The 22,391-nt window shown below is 38.7% G+C and overlaps 1 long non-coding RNA gene across 1 annotated transcript in view; it reads left to right on the forward strand.

The window, feature by feature from the left end:
• LOC133256511 (uncharacterized) overlaps nt 1-21,815 on the forward strand; it is a 40,328-nt gene extending 18,513 nt beyond the window's left edge. Inside the window, exons 2-4 of the long non-coding RNA XR_009739231.1 lie at nt 848-928; nt 20,800-20,839; nt 21,482-21,815. This is a non-coding gene — a long non-coding RNA (uncharacterized LOC133256511). The remainder of the gene's footprint in view (nt 1-847; nt 929-20,799; nt 20,840-21,481) is intronic.
• The last annotated feature ends 576 nt before the right edge of the window (nt 21,816-22,391 follow it).

Raw genomic sequence — 22,391 nt, forward strand, 5'->3', positions numbered from 1 at the left:
GTATTTAGTTTCATTTTAACTTAAGGTGCACATGCTAAGTTGCTCAGGCAAGTCTGACTTTGCAATCCTATGGACTATAGCCTGCCAGGCTCCTCTGTCCATGGGGTTCTCCAGGCAAGAATACTGGAGTGGGTTGCCATGCCCTCCTCCAGGGCATCTTCCTGACCCAGGGATCGAACCTGGGTCTCTTATGTCTCTTGCACTGGCAGGCAGTTTCATTACTACGAGTGCCACATGGGAATCTCCAGCTTAGGGTATAAGGTCTAAAAAAGAAGTTCCTGTCAGACTCTAAATTTCAGTTTCCGGTTTGGCCAACTTATGACCACAGAGACACACACACACACACATATATATATACACACCCACACACACACATATATATATATACTTTCATTTTGTCAAGTTTCAATCAGAACAAACAGCAAATATTCCTGCCAGTATTCAACAATCCCATGGACACAAGAGATGTCCCCCAAAGAGTGCAAAGGTACTAGGACACCCTCCCAAAAATTCAGAGCCACTCCCAAATAGAACCAAAAGAAATAAAGATTTAGAGAATTCCCTTGAGAACTGGCAATACTAGTAGGACCCTAGCTGCAAATGAAGTGTAACCTGCATTTTGTTTGCCTGTATTTCGGGGGCCTCAAAGTGGTGGTTACCCAGTCAACATTTCAGGACACAAAGCAAGATAAAAAAGAAGGCAACAGCTGTCTTGAGGGAGAAAGGATCCACAACCAATGGGTATTTGAAAACAAATTCCCGAGTCAAATTCAATGATCTAATTCTCACAGGTTTTGTTTTCTGCTTTTGTTTGTTTGTTTTTGCCTGCCAATCTGAATTTGGGAAGGAAAGGACAAGATGAAGTTCTACCTTCCTCTCTTGACCAAGCACCACAGATAGAAACCTGGAAGCTCTCAGTTCTGACTTGGTAAGAATCTCACCCCTTACCACCTTCTCTCAATTTTTCCAGGAACCTGTGTTTAGCCTCTAGAGTACTCCCAGTGGATTTCATCCTGGTCAACTGAAATTATAGAGGAAAAGCAATTTTCCCTCCACCCTTTGTGGTGAGTGCTTCTTCTTTCTCTAGGACATCTGTTAAATAAAAAAGCTGATCCAGGTTAAACATTCTCCACTGTGGCCCCTGTAATTCAAGGCTATCTTTGGTAAAGTTAACAATCTTGTTCAGCCTTAAAACAAAATTTTCTTCACCTGTAGCCTCATCCTGGACCTAGTCTAGTATAAGCCAGACCCAGTCTGGTTTCAGGATAAGTTAGACCTGGACCCAGTCTAGTTTCTAAGTCAAACCCAGTCTACCTGGACCCACTTCAGTTTCCAAGTCTAACCCTGTCCAACCTTGAACCCAGTCTGGTTTTTCAAGTCCAACGTTGAAGTCCAAGTTTTTCAAGTCTAACCCTGGCTGGTATCCAGATCTGGTCTGAGGAAAAAAGAAAGAAAAAAAAAAAAAGCTCAGAGAAAGTCTGAAAGCTTCTAACACAAAAGTTGCAGAGGTAGGATCCCAGAGGGATGACTCCCAGAGGCAGCAAGAAGGCAGTGAGCTCTAGGGGCTCTATCAGTACTTTCACCTGGTTGCTCATTGCTCCTGGAGACTGTCAGGGTCTTCGTCAGTTCCTTCTTCTGACAACAGAACTATTAGAAGATAAACTGAGGCATACAAAAAAATTTAAGAGTTTATTTGAGAAAAATCAATTCAGATCAGGCAGCATCCAATGTAGCAGATAGAAAGGAGCCCCGAGGAGCAGCAAATCAAAGACTTTTCTAGGCAGAAGGATGCAGGAATAAGTTGCACTGGACAAAAACTGGGCTATCACCGCAAGGTTACTTTCCTCTGTGGGATTGCAGGGGTCGATCAGGCAGATAACCAAACTAGTGCTGATCAGATAATTACTGATTGGCTGGCTTAAGATCCCATTTCTGGGAAAGATCAAAACAATAAATAAGTCTGGGTTTGGAAATGTGGGCCTTAACCTAAGAGATTCCATTTTGGGCCTATTATGTTGTTTCTAGCCAGCATTTTTAATTTTGTTACTTTCATTGACATGTAATAGATGCATTTTATGAATGTGCCTTTTTACTAAATTTTCAAAAACCCTCGATATTATTGATTTTTATCATTTGCAATTATCTGATGGATTCTTGTAAAAGTGATACTGCATTGTTGGCTTCATTCGAAGTGCTCATATTTTTATTTACTTATTTATTTTTAATTTAAATTTACTTATTTTAGTTAGAGGCTAATTACTTTACAATATTGTATTGGTTTTGCCATGCATCAACATGAATCTGCCATGGATGTACACGTGTTCCCAATCCTGAACCCCCTCCCACCTCCCTCCCCATACAATCCCTCTGGGTCATCCCAGTGCACCAGCCCCAAGCATCCTGTATCCTGCATCGAACCTGGACCGGGATTCATTTCTTATATATTATACATATTTCAATGCCATTCTCCGAAATCATCCCCACCTCCCTCTCCCACAGAGTCCAAAAGACTGTTCTATACATCTGTGTCTCTTTTGCTGTCTCACATACAGGGTTATTGTTACCATCTTTCTAAATTCCATATATATGCGTTAGTATACTGTATTGGTGTTTTTCTTTCTGGCTTTCTTCACTCTGTATAATAGGCTCCAGTTTAATCCACCTCATTAGAACTGATTCAAATGTATTCTTTTTAATGGCTGAGTAATACTCCATTGTGTATATGTACCACCGCTTTCTTATCCATTCATCTGCTGATGGACATCTAAGTTGCTTCCATGTCCTGGCTATTATAAACAGTGCTGCGATGAACATTGGAGTACACGTGTCTCTCTCAATTCTGGTTTCCTCAGTGTGTATGACTGGCAGTGGGATTGCTGGGTCATAGGCAGTTCTATTTCCAGTTTTTTAAGGAATCTCCACACTGTTCTCCATAGTGGCTGTACTAGTTTGCATTCCCACCAACAGTGTAAGAGGGTTCCCTTTTCTCCACATCCTCTCCAGCATTTATTGCTTGTAGACTTTTGGATAGCAGCCATTCTGCCTGGCGTGACATGGTACCTCACTGTGGTTTTGATTTGCATTTCTCTGATAATGGGTGATGTTGAGCATCTTTTCATGTGTTTGTTAGCCATCTGTATGTCTTCTTTGGAGAAATGTCTATTTAGTTCTTTGGCCCATTTTTTGACTGGGTCATTTATTTTTCTGGAATTGAGCTGCAGGAGTTGCTTGTGTATTTTTGAGATTAGTTGTTTGTCAGTTGCTTCATTTGCTATTATTTTATCCCATTCTGAAGGCTGCCTTTTCACCTTGCTTAGAGTTTCTTTTGTTGTGCAGAAGCTTTTCATTTTAATTAGATCCCATTTGTTTATTTTTGCTTTTATTTCCAATATTCTGGGAGGTGGGTCATAGAGGATCCTGCTGTGCTGTATGTCGGAGAGTGGTTTGCCTATGTTCTCCTCTAGGAGTTGTATAGTTTCTGGTCTTACGTTTAGATCTTTAATCCATTTTGAGTTTATTTTTGTTTATGATGTTAGAAAGTGCTCTAGTTTCATTCTTTTACAAGTGGTTGACCAGTTTTCCCAGCACCACTTGTTAAAGAGATTGTCTCTAATCCATTGTATATTCTTGCCTCCTTTGTCAAAGATAAGGTGTCCATAGGTGCATGGATTTATCTCTGGGCTTTCTATTTTGTTCCATTGATCTATATTTCTGTCTTTGTGCCAGTACCATACTCTCTTGATGACTGTGGCTTTGTAGTAGAGCCTGAAGTCAGGCAGGTTGATTCCTCCAGTTCCATTCTTCTTTCTCAACATTGCTTTGGCTATTTGAGGATTTTTGTATTTCCATACAAATTGTGAAATTATTTGTTCTAGCTCTGTGAAATATATCGTTGGTAGCTTGATAGGGATTGCATTGAATCTATAGATTGCTTTGGGTAGTATACTCATTGTCACTATATTGATTCTTCTGATCCATGAACATGGTATATTTCTCCATCTATTAGTGTCCTCTTTGATTTCTTTCACCAGTGTTTTATAGTTTTCTATATATAGGTCTTTAGTTTCTTTAGGTAGATATATTCCTAAGTATTTTATTCTTTTGTTGCAATGGTGAATGGGATTGTTTCCTTAATTTCTCTTTCTGTTTTCTCATTATTAGTGTATAGGAATGCAAGGGATTTCTGTGTGTTGATTTTATATCCTGCAACTTTACTATAATCATTGATTAGCTCTAGTAACTTTCTGGTGGAGTCTTTAGGGTTTTCTATGTAGAGGATCATGTCATCTGCAAACAGTAAGAGTTTTACTTCTTCTTTTCCAATTTGGATTCCTTTTATTTCTTTTTCTGCTCTGACTGCTGTGGCTGAAACTTCCAAAACTATGTTGAATAGTAGTGGTGAGAGTGGGCACCCTTGTCTTGTTCCTGACTTTAAGGGAAATGCTTTCAATTTTTTACCATTGAGGATAATGTTTGCTGTGGGTTTGTCATATATGGCTTTTATAATGTTGAGGTATGTTCCTTCTATTCCTGCTTTCTGGAGAGTTTTTATCATAAATGGATGTTGAATTTTGTCAAAGGTTTTCTCTGCATCTATTGAGATAATCATATGGCTTTTATTTTTCAGTTTGTTAATGTGGTGTATTACATTGATTGATTTGCAGATATTGAAGGTGAAGTGCTAGTATTTTTAAAATTAGCAGTTTTCATATGTTTATTAACCATTCACATTTCTTTTTTGAATAGCATATTCATAGTCTTTGCCACTTTTTCATTAAGCTGAGATTTTGCAAAACATTTTACTTTATTGCTATATAAACCTCTATTATAGGTCTTATAAATAATTTTCACTTTTATGCCCCATAATGGAACTTTTCATAATGGAGAAGTTTCCAATTTTTATGTAGTAGATTTTGTCTATATTTAACTTTATGCCTTCTGGGTTTGGAAAAAAACTTGCATACCAATAAGTATTTAAATTTCATTATTCCCCTGATAGTTTTTAGGTTTTTTTATTGTTATATTTAATATATCTGCATTTTTTGGTATATAAAATGAGGGCAAGACCTAACCTTTTCTTTAAAAGTATAATAAATTGTCCTTACACCGTATGAAATGCCACTTTTATATATATAAATGTGTTATATATAATATATATATAAATGCCACTAAATTTCTATGTACCTAAATATGTGTTTCTACATTTTTATACCATTTTACTAATCTATGCTAAATATGAATCAAATATTTAAAATGAAATATTAGCAAATTAAATTTGATATTTTATTAAAAGAAAAATTATCAGATCAAGCTGAATGGAAGATTATACAGAGCTTTCTCTTTTCGTCTCTGCTTATTTTCTAATTTTCCTTTTTTTTTTTTCTATTTCTTATGTTAGCTGAATTGATTAGGTTTTTCTAACTCCTTTTTTCTTTGCTGTATCAGAAGATCACATTTCTGGTACTATTAGTGAAATTTCTTAAGCTTAAAATGTTTATTTCTACACATGTTCTTATGAACTTTGAGAATTAGTGTCTGCAACTATTCCTTGCATAAGGCAAACATTTTGCATATTTAATTTCTCTTTTTTTTCCATGCAGCGTGAAAACTCTATTTCTCAATCTTACTTGCAGCTAGACATGACATGCAACTAAGTTCTGGGGTTCTGGCCACAGGGTTAGGAGTGGAAGCATTCTACGGCAAATTTTTGGCACTGTCTTAAAAACAGATACCACTCATTCTTTGGAACTTCTCTTCTTTGTCTCTTCCTCCATCCTACTGCCTGGAATATGGGTATCATGGCCAACATTCTAGATTGGATGAGAGCCCGCGTCTCTGAAGAGCAAATCTCCGGATGGCCACCCTGTGGATTTTTACATGACCAATAAAAGCTTACTTTTTTAAAAGTCACAATTATTTTTATTCTCTTACTTGCAATTAAGGTCAATCCTAACTGATATAGACTTCCTGGACAAATCCTATTCCATTTTTTTCTTACATTTAATATATTTTCATCTTTTTTACCACATTTTACGAGAATCACATGAGGTGGGAGACCGAAATGGAGTGATGAGGCTCAAACAGCACAAATTTCACAGTTGTAAGAATAAGCTCTGAATCTAATGTACAGCATGGCTCAGTTCAGTTCAGTAGCTCATGTCCAACTCTTTGTGACCCCTTGGACTGCAGCATGCCAGGCCTCCCTATCCATCACCAACTCCTGGAGTTTACCCAAACCCATGTCCATTGAGTCAGTGATGCCATCCAACGATCACATCCTCTGTTGTTCCCTTCTCCTCCTGCCCTCAATTTTTCCATCAAGATCTTTTCAAATGAGTCAGTTCTTCACATCAAGTGGCCAAAGTATTGCAGTTTCAGTTTCAACATCAGTCCTTCCAATGAATATTCAAGACCAATTTCCTTTAGGATGGACTGGTTGGATCTCCTTGCAGTCCAAGGGACTCTCAAGAGTCTTCTCCAACACCACAGTTCAAATGCATCAATTCTTCAGTGATAAACTTTCTTTATAATTCAACTCTCACATCCATTCATGACTACTGGAAAAACCATAGCCTTGACTAGACAGACCTTTGTTGGCAAAGTAATGTCTCTTCTTTTGAATATGCTGTCTAGTTGGGTCATAACTTTCCTACCAAGGACTAAGTGTCTTTTAATTTCATCGCTGCTATCACCATCTGCAGTGATTTTGGAGCCCCCAAAAATAAAGTCAGCCACTGTTTCCAGTGTTTCCCCATCTATTTTCCATGAAGAGATGGGACCAGAGGCCATGATCTTAGTTTTCTGAATGTTGAGCTTTAAGCCAACTTTTCCACTCTCCTCTTTCACTTTCATCCAGAGGCTCTTTAGTTCTTCACTTTCTGCCATAAGGGTGGTGTCATCTGCATATCTGAGGTTATTGATATTTCTCCTGGCAACCTTGATTCCAGCTTGTGCTTCATCCAGCCTAGCGTTTCTCATGATGTACTCTGCATATAAATTAATAAGCAGGGTGACAACATACAGCCTTTGCATGCTCCTTTTCCTATTTGGAACCAGTCTGTTGTTCCATGTCCAGTTCTAACTGTTGCTTCTTGACCCGCATACAGATTGATCAGAAGGCAGGTCAGGTGGTCTGGTATTCCCATCTCTTTCAGAATTTTCCACAGTTTATTGTGATCCACACAGTCAAAGGCTTTGGCATAGTCAATAAAAAAGAAGTAGATGTTTTTCTGGAACTCTCTTGCTTTTTCTATGATCCAGAGGATGTTGGTAATTTGATCTCTGTCTCCTCTGCCTTTTCTAAAATCAGCTTGAACATCTGGAAGTTCATGGTTCATGTATTATTGAACCCTGGCTTGGAGAATTTTGAATATTACTTTACTAGCATGTGAGATGAGTGCAATTGTGCAGTAGTTTCAGCATTCTTTGGCATTGCCTTTCTTTGGCACTGGAATGAAAACTGACCTTTTCCAGTCCTGTGGCCACTTCTGAGTTTTCCAAATTTGCTGGCATATTGAGTGCAACACTTTCACAGCATCATCTTTTAGGATTTGAAATATCTCAACTGGAATTCCATCACCTCCACTAGCTTTGTTTGTAGTGAGCATGGTAGCTATAGTTAATAACATGGTGTTGTATACTTGAAATTTGCTGAAAATAAATATTAAGTACTCGTATACACACAAACACACCAAAAAAAAAAAATTTAGCTATGTAAGGTGATGGTTATATGTTAATTATCTAGATTTTGATAATAATTCTACACATATATACAGTTGTATATGCATATCAAACCCTGATAGCTCAGTGGTAAAGAATACACCTGCCAATGCAGAAGACATGGGTTTGATCCCTGGATCAGAAAGAGCCCCTGGAGAAGGAAATAGCAACCCATTCCGGTATTCTTGTCTGGGAAATCCCATGGACAGAGGGGACTGGTGAGCTACAGTCCATGGGGTCAGAAAAGATTTGGACATGACTTGCAACTGAACAACAACAAGCAAACCATTATATCATACATTTTCAATATATGCAATTTCATTTATCAATTTACTTAACAAAGTTGAATCCCTTGGATGAAGCTTCCAGTTCAACTCATCATGTGATTCAGTTTCAGCTGTATCATTTCTCCTGACTCCTCTAAGTTTACATTTTAATTTCATTTTCATGTTTTTTTTTTAACTCCCAAGACTTCAAATTTTCTTTTTAACTGAGGTCTGTTATTTTATTCTCTCACAGAGAACACTAAAAACTAGTATGTTAAAGTTTTCTTCTTTTCCTATGTTGAATTTTTGTATATAGTTATTTCCTAATTTTGTTTCCTAATTTATTTCTCTTTGGTTCCCTTACATGCCTGGTAACTCTTATTGAATGCTCTAATGTTTAGAATAGCATATCAGATCAGATCAGATCAGTCGCTCAGTCATGTCTGACCTTTTGCGACCCCATGAATCGCAGCACGCCAGGCCTCCCTGTCCATCACTAACTCCCGGAGTTCACTCAGACTCACGCCCATCGAGTCAGTGATGCCATCCAGCCATCTCATCCTCTGTCGTCCCCTTCTCCTCCTGCCCCCAATGCCTCCCAGCATCAGTCTTTTCCAATGAGTCAACTCTTCGCATGAGGTGGCCAAAGTACTGGAGTTTCAGCTTTAGCATCAGTCCTTCCAAAGAAATCCCAGGGCTGATCTCCTTCAGAATGGACTGGTTGGATCTCCTTGCAGTCCAAGGGACTCTCAAGAGTCTTCTCCAACACCACAGTTCAAAAGCATCCATTCTTCGGCGCTCAGCCTTCTTCACAGTCCAACTCTCACATCCATACATGACCACAGGAAAAACCATAGCCTTGACTAGACGAACCTTTGTTGGCAAAGTAATGTCTCTGCTTTTGCATATAAGAAACACTAAACAACCCTGGCAGTGAAAAAATGTTATTATTTAGGAGTCTGACCTCCAAAGGTTATACAATAGGGCACAAGGCAGCACTTGTGGCTGGTTTAGCATTTTATAAGTGCATGAGAATATTTTATTCACCTAGGAAGGGTAGGCTCCCTTTCTTCATGGTAAACATAAGTTATTGGAAACTTTCTCCATACCCTCTCCATAACTCTTGAAATCTCTTATGAGAATATGTAAATTAGAGTGCCTTATTCATGCCCTCACCCCACCCTGAGGCAAAATTAGGAAAATTTAGGAAAGATTAACCAATGGACAATGTCATTTGTTTTGCGTACCCAGCATCAGAACCCCTTTCTATGTTAGAAGTTTCCATCCAGTGAGTCTTAAGGAGGCAAAGGGTACAATCTGAGATGCTCATGATCTGCTTTTCTAGTTATCTGACCTAGGCTCTGCCATTCAAAATACATCCAGAGCTGAAGCTCCAAAAGCAAAAGCTTGTGTCTATGCCTTGAGTGTCCTGGAACAGAATAGGCTCAGTGGCAAACCATTGTGTTGCCACCTGAATGAAGGGACAGAAATTTCATAAGAAGACACTTCTGTGGCTTGGATTTTGTTGTTGCTCTTGGCAGTCCAGACATAGTTTAATTCTCCAGCCTTCCTGCAGCTCTGTGAGCCACTTGAGCCCTTATCTGCTTTACCCAGAGCAGTATTAATTACGGTTAAGAACCTGATTAATACAATTGGCATGACTATGTCACAGCTTTTTAATTAATTACCAAGCAAACCTCATATAACCTCCTTTTCTAAAACTTACTACCTCTAGGGGAAAAAAAGTAGTTTGAGGAGCACTTATCTTTCCCCAGAAGCACTTTTTAGAAATCTTGTATTTCATCATCAGTTGAGCTTCCCTGAGAGCTCAGTTGGTAAAGAATCTGTCTGCAATGCAGGAGACCCCAGTGCAATTTCTTGGTCAGGAAGATCCGCTGGCGAAGGGATAGGCTACCCACTCGAGTATTCTTGGGCTTCCCTTGTGGCTCAGCTGGTAAAGAATCCACCTGCAATGTGGGAGACCTGGGTTCAATCCCTGGAGAATTCCATGGACTGTGTAGTCCATGGGGTCACAGAGAGTCAGACACAACTGAGCCACTTTCACTGATATCATGTGTTCCATTTCTTCTTTAAAAAAATGCATCTGCATTCTTGTTTTTTGAAGGTTCCTGCCAAGTTTCTAAATTTCTTTGTATCTCATTTTCTTTTCTATATGTTTCAGTGAGATTTGGGCTGGTAGGAAAAGTAAATCATGTATTTAGGAAGTCATATGGAACTCAAGGCAATGGCACCCCACTCAAGTACTCTTGCCTGGACAATCCCATGGATGGAGGAGCCTGGTGGGCTGCAGTCCATAGGGTCGCTGAGTCGGACACGACTGAGTGACTTCACTTTCACTTTTCACTTTCATGCATTGGAGAAGGAAATGGCAACCCACTCCAGTGTTCTTGCCTTGAGAATCTCAGGGACAGGGAAGCCTGGTGGGCTGCCAGCTATGGGGTCGCACAGAGTTGGACACGACTGAAGCGACTTAGCAGTGGCAGCAGCATGGAACTGAAAGGCTTCCCTGGTGGCTCAGATGGTAAAGAATTCGCCTGCTATGCAGCAGACCCGGGTTTGATCCCTGGGTCAGGAAGAACTTCTGGAGAAGGAAATGGCAACCCACTCCAGTATTCTTGCCTGGAGAATTTGAAAGTTAACTATTTTCTACAATTTCTTCCTGCTTCATTTTAAAAATAATAATGGCTATATCAGTGTATTTTAAATGTACCTACGTATGTCTATATGTCTGTATGTGTGTGATCTATAGGACATTTGAAGGGTTTCTAATTTAATGATGATGTTAGGAAATAAGCAGAGTCCTTGGTATCAAAACTACTTCACTTACATGCAGCTCTTTACCATCTTCATTGATGTAGTCAGATTCTTTTTACATGCATTCATTGTCAATCACCAGAGTAAACATTCTATCACAATTTGTGCCTTAGCTCCTCCTCTGCTTTCAACTGAAATAATCTATAGGGTGTTTATTCTCTTTTGGTCTGTGTGTTTGCCTAAATACCTCTTTGAGATGAAATCACGAAGTTTATGATGCTGTCGGTTTACCATGGTAAATTTGATATTTCCTGATTATCAGGGCCACAATAAAATCATTACCTAGCTTTATTCAACATCATGGTCCATTTAACTTTTGGAATCATGTGCTACCAAAAAGCTTGACTAAAATAATGTTTTGTAAACGAGACTCTACTTTGAATGTAGCTAAGTCCATTATAAGTGGATTTACTTAAAGCTGGTAAAAAGAATCTATACTTGCTAATGCAAAGTTGTCAACATAGAGCATATGCCCAATCACAATTCTTGTGAAATTGATGGTCTCCCTCTCCCCTGCCCCCAACAAAATCCTCTAAGTCATTTGTCCTTTTTTAATGTCCAATGTTTGTACTGGGTTTTCCTAAGACAGAGTACACCTGCATATATTTTTAACAGCTGAATTGTCTGGTTACCTCAACATCATACCCACCCCCAACATTGTCCTAAAGACATTCTCATTTCTGCTTCCTTTACCGTTGGTGGTTTTCTCCTGGTGAACTAATATTTCTCAGGCACTTTTTTCCAATTTATTTTAAACTTCTGACTCTAATCTCTGAATTTTCCTGCTTCTCTTTAAACTCAAATCAGGCTGTCAACACCACTTATTGAATGCCTGCTGTGAAAAGATACAAAAGGAATCAAAGCAACATATTCCATCCTTGAAGAAAGTAAAATCTACTGGGTGAGACAGAACACACATTTCCATTAAAAGGGTCTTAATAAAACATTCTCAAATAGCGTGAAATAAGCATGTATTAATTTAGTATAACCCTTATGTGAATTCTGAAAGAATGAATATTATTTAGTACAAAGCAAGATTGATTAAGAAATTCCTTCAGGATCTGAGTTTTGAGTCTCAAGGCTTTCAGACATCATGCCTCCATTTCTTCTATAAGAAATATTGTATGATAGCCCTCATTGTCCTTAAATAAAAATTAATAAATGATAAATTATACCAATACATATAATAATACAATACAGAGGAGTCTGGCAAGTGAGAATCCATGGGGTTGCAAAGAATCAGACACAACTAAGAGACTAACACTTTCACTTTCACATATTTCAAAATATAAATCAAGCACATGCACACAACATGTGAGAATCAGATGCTGGTCCTAAATATGACAACTACAAATGTGGTAATGACTTGAAAATCAAGAGAGACATGGCTGTTTGAAGTGTGGTTTTCCAAAGTGGTGACCAACTCTTGGTCAAATTCCAAAGGAAAACAAATCTTTCCTTGGTTTATATTGTGGGTTATACTTATATAAAAATTTAGTGTTTGTTTGCTGCTGCTGCTGCTAAGTCACTTCAGTTGTGTCCGACTCTGTGCGACCCCATAGATGGCAGCCCACCAGGCTCCCCATCCCTGGGATTCTCCAGGCAAGAACACTGGAGTGGGTTGCCATTTCCTTCTCCAAAGCATGAAAGTGAAAAGTGAAAGTGAAGTCACTCAGTCGTGTCTGACTCTCAGCAACCCCATGGACTGCAGCCTACCAGGCTCCTCCACCCATGGAATTTTCCAGGCAAGAGTACTGGAATGGGGTGCCATTGCCTTCTCCGAGTGTTTGTTTAGAACAGTACAAAAAACACCTCATTTCTTCTATGTCAGAGTTAAATTCTGGTATCAAATAATTAGAAACAGGCTTTTCATTGACATGAATTTCCAGTGGCTATGCAAATATGGTGAGGATTGGGGACAGTCCTTCACTGTGCAAGATTGTCCTCACATTGAAGAATGTGACAATGTGACAGCTCAGAGTGTGACAGTTGTCCAATCATGTGACTGCTCAGCATCTCCACATCCTTGCCAAAGCATCCCTGGGGATGGTACTACTTCTGTTGAGAGTAACAAGAGATAGGAAGGGAACAGATCTTCAATGAGAAAAGGGCCATTCATTTCAATGCCTACTTTGTTTCATCACATTGGTTTCTAAACCTTATTTGTCCCAAAACCATGTGGAGAAACTTCTGACTCATCTAGTTAACACACTTAGGTAGTGCTTACTATACCTGAAACTGTTACAAACCCTTTCCAAATGCTATCTCATTTAATCTACTTAACAACACTTTAAGTAGGCACTACCACTGCAGATTACAGATTAGGAAACTGGGTTACCAAAAGCTAAGTGATTTACCCAGAACACAACTAAGAAATATAGAAGCCAAGATTCAAATATCCTGATGTCTTGGTTTTAGGGTAACTGGTAAGCATTATGCTATGCAGTAGACATAATTCCACCCTTGATGATTTTGATGCAGTAAATCTGAAATGACAACAGAGAAACCCATCGGCATTTGAATAAGACATTCGCACTTAGTGAGAAGGGCACCGATTGGTATTCGGAAACCACAGCAGTATACCACCACTCAGTTAGCAGTCACAGGAAGGAAACTTATCTGATTAGAGTCAAATCTTTGTGTCTGAGTATAAGGAGAAAAAAAGGAAGAACAGTAGGTGGAGGACTATTCATGTGGAACCTTGGAAGACAAGCTAATATACATCACAGTTATAAAACGGCCAGTAGGGAGCTATATATTATTCAATAGAATGAAATAGATTAAAAACATAGCATCAGCGGAAGAGAATGCATAGCATTAATCAGCATAATAATGTAAGAATAACACATTCAACACCATATTAAAAAGCAGACACATTACTTTAGCACAAAGGCCCATCAAGTCAAGGCTATGGTTTTTCCAGTAGTCAAGTATGGATGTGAGAGTTGGACTATAAAGAAAGCTGAGCATGGAAGAATTGATGCTTTTGAACTGTGGTGTTGGAGAAGACTATTGAGAGTCCATTGGACTGCAAGGAGATTGAACCAGTCCATCCTTAAGGAAATCAGTCCTGAAAATTCATTGGAAGGACTGATGCTGAAGCTGAAACTCCAATACTCTGGACAGCTGATGCAAAGAAGTGACTTATTGGAAAAGACTGTGGTGCTGGAAAAGACTGAAAGTGGGAGGAGAAGGGGATGACAGATGATGAGATGGTTGGATGGCATCACTGACACAATGGACATGAGTTTGAGAAGGCTCTGGGAGTTGGTGATGGACAGGCAAGCTGGCAAGCTGCAGTCCATGGGGTCACAAAGAGTCGGACATGACTGAGCGCCTGAACTGAACTGAACTGAACACATTCAATAATGTATCAGTACAGTCACTCAGTCGAATCCAACTCTTTGTGACCCCATGGACACCAAGCTTCCCTGTCCATCACCAACTCCGGGAGCTTACTCAAACGCATGTCTGTCTAGTTGGTGATGCCAGCCAACCATCTATTTCTCTGTCATCCCTGTCTCCTCTGGCCTTCAATCTTTCCCAGCATCAGGTTCTTTTCAAATGAGTCAGTTCTTCACATCAGGTGGCCAGAGTACTGGAGTTTCAGCTTCACCATCAGTCCTTCCAATGAATATTCAGGACTAACTTCCTTTAGGATGGACTGGTTGGATCGCCTTGTAGTCCAAGGGACTCTCAAGAGTCTTCTCCAACACCACAGTTCAAAAGCATCAATTCTTAAGCACTCAGCTTTCTTATAGTCCAACTTTCACATCCATACATGACTACTAGAAACCAAAGCTTTGACTACAAGCACGTTTGTGCTAAAGTAATGTCTCTGCTTTTTAATATGCTGTCTAGGTTGGTCATAACTTTTCTCCCAACGAGCAAGCATCTTTTAACTTCATGGCTGCAGTATTCATCTGCAGTATTTTGGAGCCTCCAAAATAAAGTCTATCACTGTCTCCATTGTTTTCCCATCTATTTGCCATGAAGTCATAGGACCAGATGCCATGATCTTAGTTTTCTGAATGTTGAGCTTTAAGCCAACTTTTTCACTCTCCTCTTTCACTTTCATCAAAAGGCTCTTTGGTTATTCTTCACTTTGGGCCATAAATGTGGTGTCATCTGCATATTTAAGGTTATTGATATTTCTCCCGGCAATCTCGATTCTACCTTGTACTTCATCCAGCCCAGCATTTCTCATGATGTACTCTGCATATAAGTTAAATAAGCAAGGTGACAATATACAGCCTTGACGCACTCCTTTCCCAATATGGAACCAGTCTGTTGTTCCATGTCCAGTTCTAACTGTTGCTTCCTGACCTGCATACAGATTGATCAGGAGGCAGGTCAGGTGGTCTGGTATTCCCATCTCTTTCAGAATTTTCTGCAGGTTATTGTGATCCACAGAGTCAAAGGCTTTGGCATAGTCAATAAAGCAGAAATAGATGTTTTTCTGGAACTCTCTTGCTTTTTCCATTATCCAGCGGATGCTGGCAATTTGATCTCTGGTTCCTCTGCCTTTTCTAAAACCAGTTTGAACATCTGGAAGTTCACAGTTCACATATTGCTGAAGACTGGCTTGGAGAATTTTGAGCATTACTTTACTAGCATGTGAGATGAGTGCAATTGTGCAGTAGTTTGAGCATTCTTTGGCATTGCCTTTCTTTGGGAATGGAATGAAAACTGACCTTTTCCAGTCCTGTGGCCACTGCTGAGTTTTCCAAATTTGCTGGCATATTGAGTGCAGCACTTTCACAGCATCATCCTTCAGGATTTGAAATAGTTCAACTGGAATTCCATCACCTCTACTAGCTTTGTTCGTAGTGATGCTTCCTAAGGCCCACTTGAATTCACATTCTAGGATGTCTGGCTCTAGGTGAGTGATCACACCATCATGATTATCTGGGTTGTGAAGCTCTTTTTTGTACAGCTCTTCTGTGTATTCTTGCCACCTCTTCTTAATATCTTCTGCTTCTGTTAAGTCTAAACCTTTCTCTCCTATATTGTGCCTCTCTTTGCTTGAAATGTTCCCTTGGTGTCTCTAATTTTCTTGAAGAGATCTCTAGTTTTTCCCATACTATTATTTTCCTCTATTTCTTGGCATTTATCACTGAGGAAGGCTTGGCATTGATCACTGAGGAAGACTTTCTTAATCTCTCCTTGCTATTCTTTGGAACTCTGCATTCAAATGGGTATATCTTTCCTTTTATCCTTTGCCTTTATCTTCTCTTCTTTTCTCATCTATTTGTAAGGCCTCCCCAGATTTCTTTTTCTTGGGGATGGCCTTGATCACTCCCTTCTGAACAATATCATGAACCTCCATGCATATTTCTTCAGGCACTCTCTGTCTATCAGATCTAATCCCTGAATCTGTTTGTGGCTTCCACTGAATAATCATAAGGGATTTGATTTAGGTCATACCTGAAAGGTCTAGTGGTTTTCCCCACTTTCTTAAATTTAAGTCTCAAATTGGCAATAAGGAGTTTATGATCTGAGCCACAGTCAGCTCCCGGTCTTGTTTTTCCTGACTGTATAGAGCTTCTCCATCCTTGCCTGCAAAGAATATAATCAATCTGATTTTGGTATTTACCATCTGGTGATGTCCATGTGTAGAGTCTTATCTTGTGTTGTTGGAATAGTGTGTTTGCTATGACCAGTGTGTTCTCTTGGCAAAACTCATTAGCCTTTGTCCTGCTTCATTCTATACTCCAAGGCCAAATTTGCCTGTTACTCCAGGTATTTCTGGACTTCCTACTTTTGCATTCCAGTCCCCTATTATGAAAAGGACATCTTTTTGGTTCTTAGTTCTAGAAGGGCTTGTGGGTCTTCATAAAACTGTTCAACTTCAATTTCTTCAGCATTACTGGTTGGGCATAGACTTAGATTACTGTGATATTGAATGGTTTGCCTTGGAAACAAACAGAGAGCATTCTGTCATTTTGAGATTGCATCTAAGTACTGCATTTCAGACTCTTGTTGACTATGATGGCTACTCCATTTCTTCTAAGGGATTCTTTCCCACAGTAGTAGATATAATGGTCATCTGAGTTAAATTCACCTATCGCAGTCCATTTTAGTTCGCTGATTCCTACAATGTCAATGTTCACTCTTAATATCTCCTGTTTGACCACTTCCAATTTGCCCTGATTCATGGACCTAACATTCCAGGTTCCTATGCAATATTGCTCTTTACAGCATCAGACTTTACTTCCATCACCAGTCACATTCACAGCTAGGTGTTGTTCTTGCTTTGGCTCTGTGTCTTCATTCTTTCTGGAGTTAGTTCTCCACTGATCTCCAGTAGCATATTGGGCAACTACTAACCTGGAGTGTTCATCGTTCAGTGTCCTATATTTTTGCCTTTTCATACTGTTTATGGGGTTCTCAAGGCAAGAATACTGAAGTGGTTTGCCATTTCTTCTCCAGTGTACCACATTTTGTCAGAACTCTCCACCATGACCCGTCATGATTTCATTGAGTTAGACAAGACTGTAGTCCATGTGATCTGATTGGTTAGTTTTCTGTGATTGTGGTTTTCAGTCTGTCTGCCCTCTGATGGAGAAGGATAAGAGGCTTATGGAAGCTTCCTGATGGGAAAGACTGTCTGAGGGAGAAACTGGGTCTTGTTCTGATGAGCAGGGCCATGCTCAGTAAATCTTTAGTCTGCCTGCAATACAAGAGACTAGGTTTGATCCCTGGGTTGAGAAGATCCCCTGGAGAAGGGAAAGGCTACCCACTGCAGTATTCTGGCCTGGGGAATTCCATAGACTGTACAGTCCATGGGGTTGTAAAGAGCTGGACATGACTGAGTGACTTTCAACAACACATAAAGATAATAAATCTTAATCTGGACAGAGCACATTAGGTCATAAGTATTATGAAGGAAAAAAGTGATAGTATCATCTAACTAGCTGTTGAATAGCTTTCTATTATGAGCCTTTCAAACCAGTTACATAATTGAGGGGTCATAGATGGATAGGCTGGCTTCCCTGGTAGGTCAGCTGGTAAAGAATTCACCCGCAATGTGGGAGACCAAGGTCCAATCCCTGAGTTGGGAAGATCCCTTGGAGGATGGTATGGCAGCCCACTCCAGTATTCTTGCCTGGAGAATCCCCAGGGACAGAGGAGCCTGGTGGGCTACATACAGTCCATGGAGTCACAAAGAGTCATATACGACTGAACGACTAAGCACAGCACAGATGGATAGGCACTGGGAGTTAACTAAAGTTAGAGAGTATTAAAAGTGCAGACTTTTGAGAGCATTAAAAATGCAGACCACAAACACAAACACCTATAGGATCAGGTAGATGATGAAGCAGAACAATTCTCATACAACCGGGAGTAGTGGGGAGGGTGTCAAACTAGAATGTGCATGAAGGACAACTGTCACTCCATTGTAGGCAATTTATCAAATAATTATGCTAGTACAATATTAACAGATGAGACAGAGGATGAGATGGTTGGATGGCATCACCGACTCAATGGACATGAGTTTGAGTGACCTCCGGGAGTTGGCGATGGACGGGGAGGCCTGGCGAGCTGCAGTCCATGGTGTTGCAGAGTCAGATACGACTGAGCAACTGAACTGAACTGAATATTAACAGATAAGCTCTTTTAAAGAGAGCCAAGACATTCCGAATTTTAATCAAAGAATTCACTTTTTACCAATATGCTCAAACATATTTTGGGAGTTTTATCAATTAGTTTATTGAAACATGGATAGAGTGTAATTTTACATATTTCCTAGATTTTATAATGTAACCAAAATGACTGATAGTGACTTTTAAAGTATAAGAGACTATTAAAGTATTGCTGGATGTTCCTTTACTAATTTCTTACCTATGCCAGGTTGAAAAAATAATAAAACTGGTTGTCCCACCTACAGTGACCCCTGCTTTCAGAATGACCGGTGGTAATAAACTACATGATCTGGGAGTTCCAGAGCCATGTTTCCCGTTTATTAACATGTTACACTCTCCAAATCACTTAAGCTTCTGTGCCTAGTCTGTAAAGTGAAAGGGAAAGTGTTAGTCGCTCAGTCATGTCCAACTCTTTGTGACCCCATGGGCTGTAAATTGGATATAATTCCTAATCCATATTTCTCAGTAGATTGCTATAAAAACCAAATGAAATAATGTTTATTAAACCTGTAGAATCCTGTACAAAGGCAGCACAATGGGAATATCACTGAACTGGAAATTAGGGGTTCTAGTCAATTAGTTGTTAGTTTTCTAAACTTGATATGAGAAGGTTGATCTAGAGCAATGATCTTTAATAGGAATGTCATGTGAGTCATGCATGTAACTTTAATTTGTCTAGAGCCCACAATGAAAAAGGGACAAATAAAACCAATTTTAATATAATTTATTTAACCCAATGTATCTAAAATATTACCAGGTCAATATAAAATCAATATGAAATTGTTATTGAGAGAGTTCACATATTCCTTCACAACAATCTTTAATGTGTATTTCACACTTACTGCATGTTTCCATTCAAATTAGTCACATTTCAAATGCTTGATGGTCACAGGTGGTAGTGACTACAGTACTGCACAGCACAGATCTAGATAACGACTAAGGGGCTTCCTAGGTGGCTCAGTGGTAAAGAAGCCCCCTGCCAATTCAGGAGACATAAGAGATGTGGGTTCAATCCCTGGGTGGGGAAGATCCCCTGGAGGAGGGCATGGCAATCCACTCCAGTATTCTTGCAGGGAGAATCCTGTGGACAGAGGAGCCTGGTGGGCTATATTTCATAGGATTGCAAAGAGTTGGACACAACTGAGGTGACTTAGCAGCAGCAAAGTTATCTTCCACTCTGAACTTTGATACCTGTCTCATTATTATAAAGGTAATTATACATCAATCTTTTTCACTGACTAAAGCATAAAACTACATCATCATGAATTAAATATTCTTTAAGGCTTTTTTTTAAATTAGAAGTTTAAACAGTCTAGCTAAGTCATTCTTCTTTAATTCCAAAGTAAGAGAAGACCTTAAGAATAACATATATAAACAATATCCTTAAAGTTTACATAATCAAAACTAAAATTTTATTAAATGGAAAACTTATTCAGCTCTTTCATTGAATAGAAGGGGCATACACAATTTCACTCATGTAAGCTGCTTGCTCTATTTGTTGTCAAATCAACTGAACACCAGACATATAATTAAATTTTGAAATCCTCAGTCTGCTCTAGGTGATAGCCACCACTGCACTTGCACGAAGAATTTGTTTGTTGCAGATATATCTATCAATATGATGGGAAAGAAAACAAATGCTTGGGAAAACTTTCCAATATTTTTTCAGATACACTGAACTATTGTCTTCCATTTTTAACATCTCAGGGAATTTCTTACAATATATGGTAGGATCTCATCAGATTTCTTAGATAATAAATAGAGCCTTAACCCTAAATGCAGGCAGGTAGTTAGTCATTAATTAAACACTTGAGCTTTTAGCCAGGAAAGTAAGAAGGAACTCCCTGATGCCGGGAAGATATGGTTCCAGAGATTTCCCCTGGCCTTCTTTAGGGGAAATTCTTACATCTATACACATTATATTATCAACAATGCTCTAAATTCAACACATCACACACAGAGTGCTGAAGGACCACAGCATCACACCAATCCAGAGGGCACTATTTACACTTTATTTCACTGAGCCCACTGCAAGAGGTGCATGGCTCGGCTTTTGCAACTTGGCATCCTTAATGATCTGTGTTTCTCCTAAGAATATTTAAACATGTCTTAACTTGTGATTGATCAGCATAAGTTATTCACTTCAGCCATCATCTACACTTATTTTCTTTCTGAAAATTCTCTAAGTACACATTTATAACCACTTGTTTTGCATTTTCTATTTCTCCATCAGAGAGTCCTAACTCTTTCATTATTTAGTGAAGAAGCTCCTATTCATCATCCTCTACTGTTTATTATAAAATGACAATAAAGCATCACTTTTTCCCTTGCAGATGCTGTTTGAAATACAAATATCAGAAAAAATACCTGGAGGTAAATTATCCATAAAGTGACACATCTTAGCTAATCATATATCTACAAATTTTAATAGCTGTTTCTATTACAAGTAAATGAAGCAATCTTATAGAAATTTATTATGTGAATTCTTCCAAAGAAAACATATAATTTTAATTATCACTATTATTAGTATTATTAAAATCAGTATCATTTAATTACATGAATTACTTATATTTTCTTTGCATATTTATAATAAAACATGATTCAACGTTGAGTATGTTAAGTATTTGGGGTACAGTCTACCATCTGTCTAAAAATCATAATTAATTTGAAGTTGAAAACCTCACCCAAAGTTATACAAGACAACAGCAACGTTAAAGAACTAGGTTGAATCTAAAATTTCCATTTAGGAAGCCTTACTTCATAGAATGTGAAAATCCTTTAACCAAAGTTATATATGTATACAAGAGAGTGAAGGAGAAGACACAGAACAGAAAAGATCGCTTACCTCATTCTTTTGCTGTAAATCTCCTTTTGTCCATAGTGAATTCAGAACTGAGGCCAGTTTTATACTAATGTCTCTTTCCCCCTATTACTATTGTTTTTAAGTAAAATATGATTTTACTGCCTTAACTACTACCCAACTCTAATTTTCTTTCTTTTTTATTTTTGACACAGGAGAAAAATGACATGCATATTACCAAGTGAAAGGAATCAATCTGAAAAGGCTGCATGCTATACAATTTCAACTATATGATGTTCTGGAAAAGGAAACACCATGGAGACATTGAAAAGATCATTGGTTGCCAGGTTTTCAAGGGATGTATGGATGAAAAAAACAAAACACAGTGGACGTACCACTCTGGTGCCAGACGTAGATAGTGGGAGAACTTATGCATGTTGCAGACAGGGAGTGTACGGGAACTCTGAACTTTTCACTTCAATTTTGCAGTGAATCTGAAATTGTTCTAAAACACAAAGTCTTATAATTAAAAAATGTTGCTTCCCTTAGGATGTTACTCTTGTTCTCTAATAATTAGTTTTGCAAATATTTAGGCCTCCTTTTTTGAAGTTGCAATAAAAATATATAGCAAAAAATTTTAATTAAAAAATAATCATGTCATCCTTTTGTATTAAGAGAAAGTTGAACACCAACATTTGCTTCTTACACTTCCTGAATTGCTTCTATTAGAAAAAACAAAGCAAAATATGCTGTATTTAAATACTTATTCATTTATTTATATCTTCTTCCAGCTTTGCTGTTGTTGTTGTCTAGTTGCTAAGTTGTGTCCAGTTCTTTTGCAACTCCATGGACTGTAGCCCATCAGGCTCCTCTCTGTCCATGGGATTTCCCAGGCAAGAATACTGGAGTAGGTGACCATTTCCTTCTCCAATCAGTCTCCTGCATTGGCAGGCAAATTTTTTTTTTTACCACTGAGCCAGGTCACCAGCTTTACAGAGATATAATTGACATATGACATTGTTTAAATGCAAGGTGTTTAGTATAATGATATTTATATATGTATATAGCTCAAAATAATTGCAGCAAGAAGGTTAGTTTACACATTCATTACTTCACATATTAGTT

Source organism: Bos javanicus, chromosome 11 (assembly GCF_032452875.1).
Source record: "Bos javanicus breed banteng chromosome 11, ARS-OSU_banteng_1.0, whole genome shotgun sequence".
In the NCBI taxonomy this organism is placed as follows: Eukaryota; Metazoa; Chordata; class Mammalia; order Artiodactyla; family Bovidae; genus Bos; species Bos javanicus.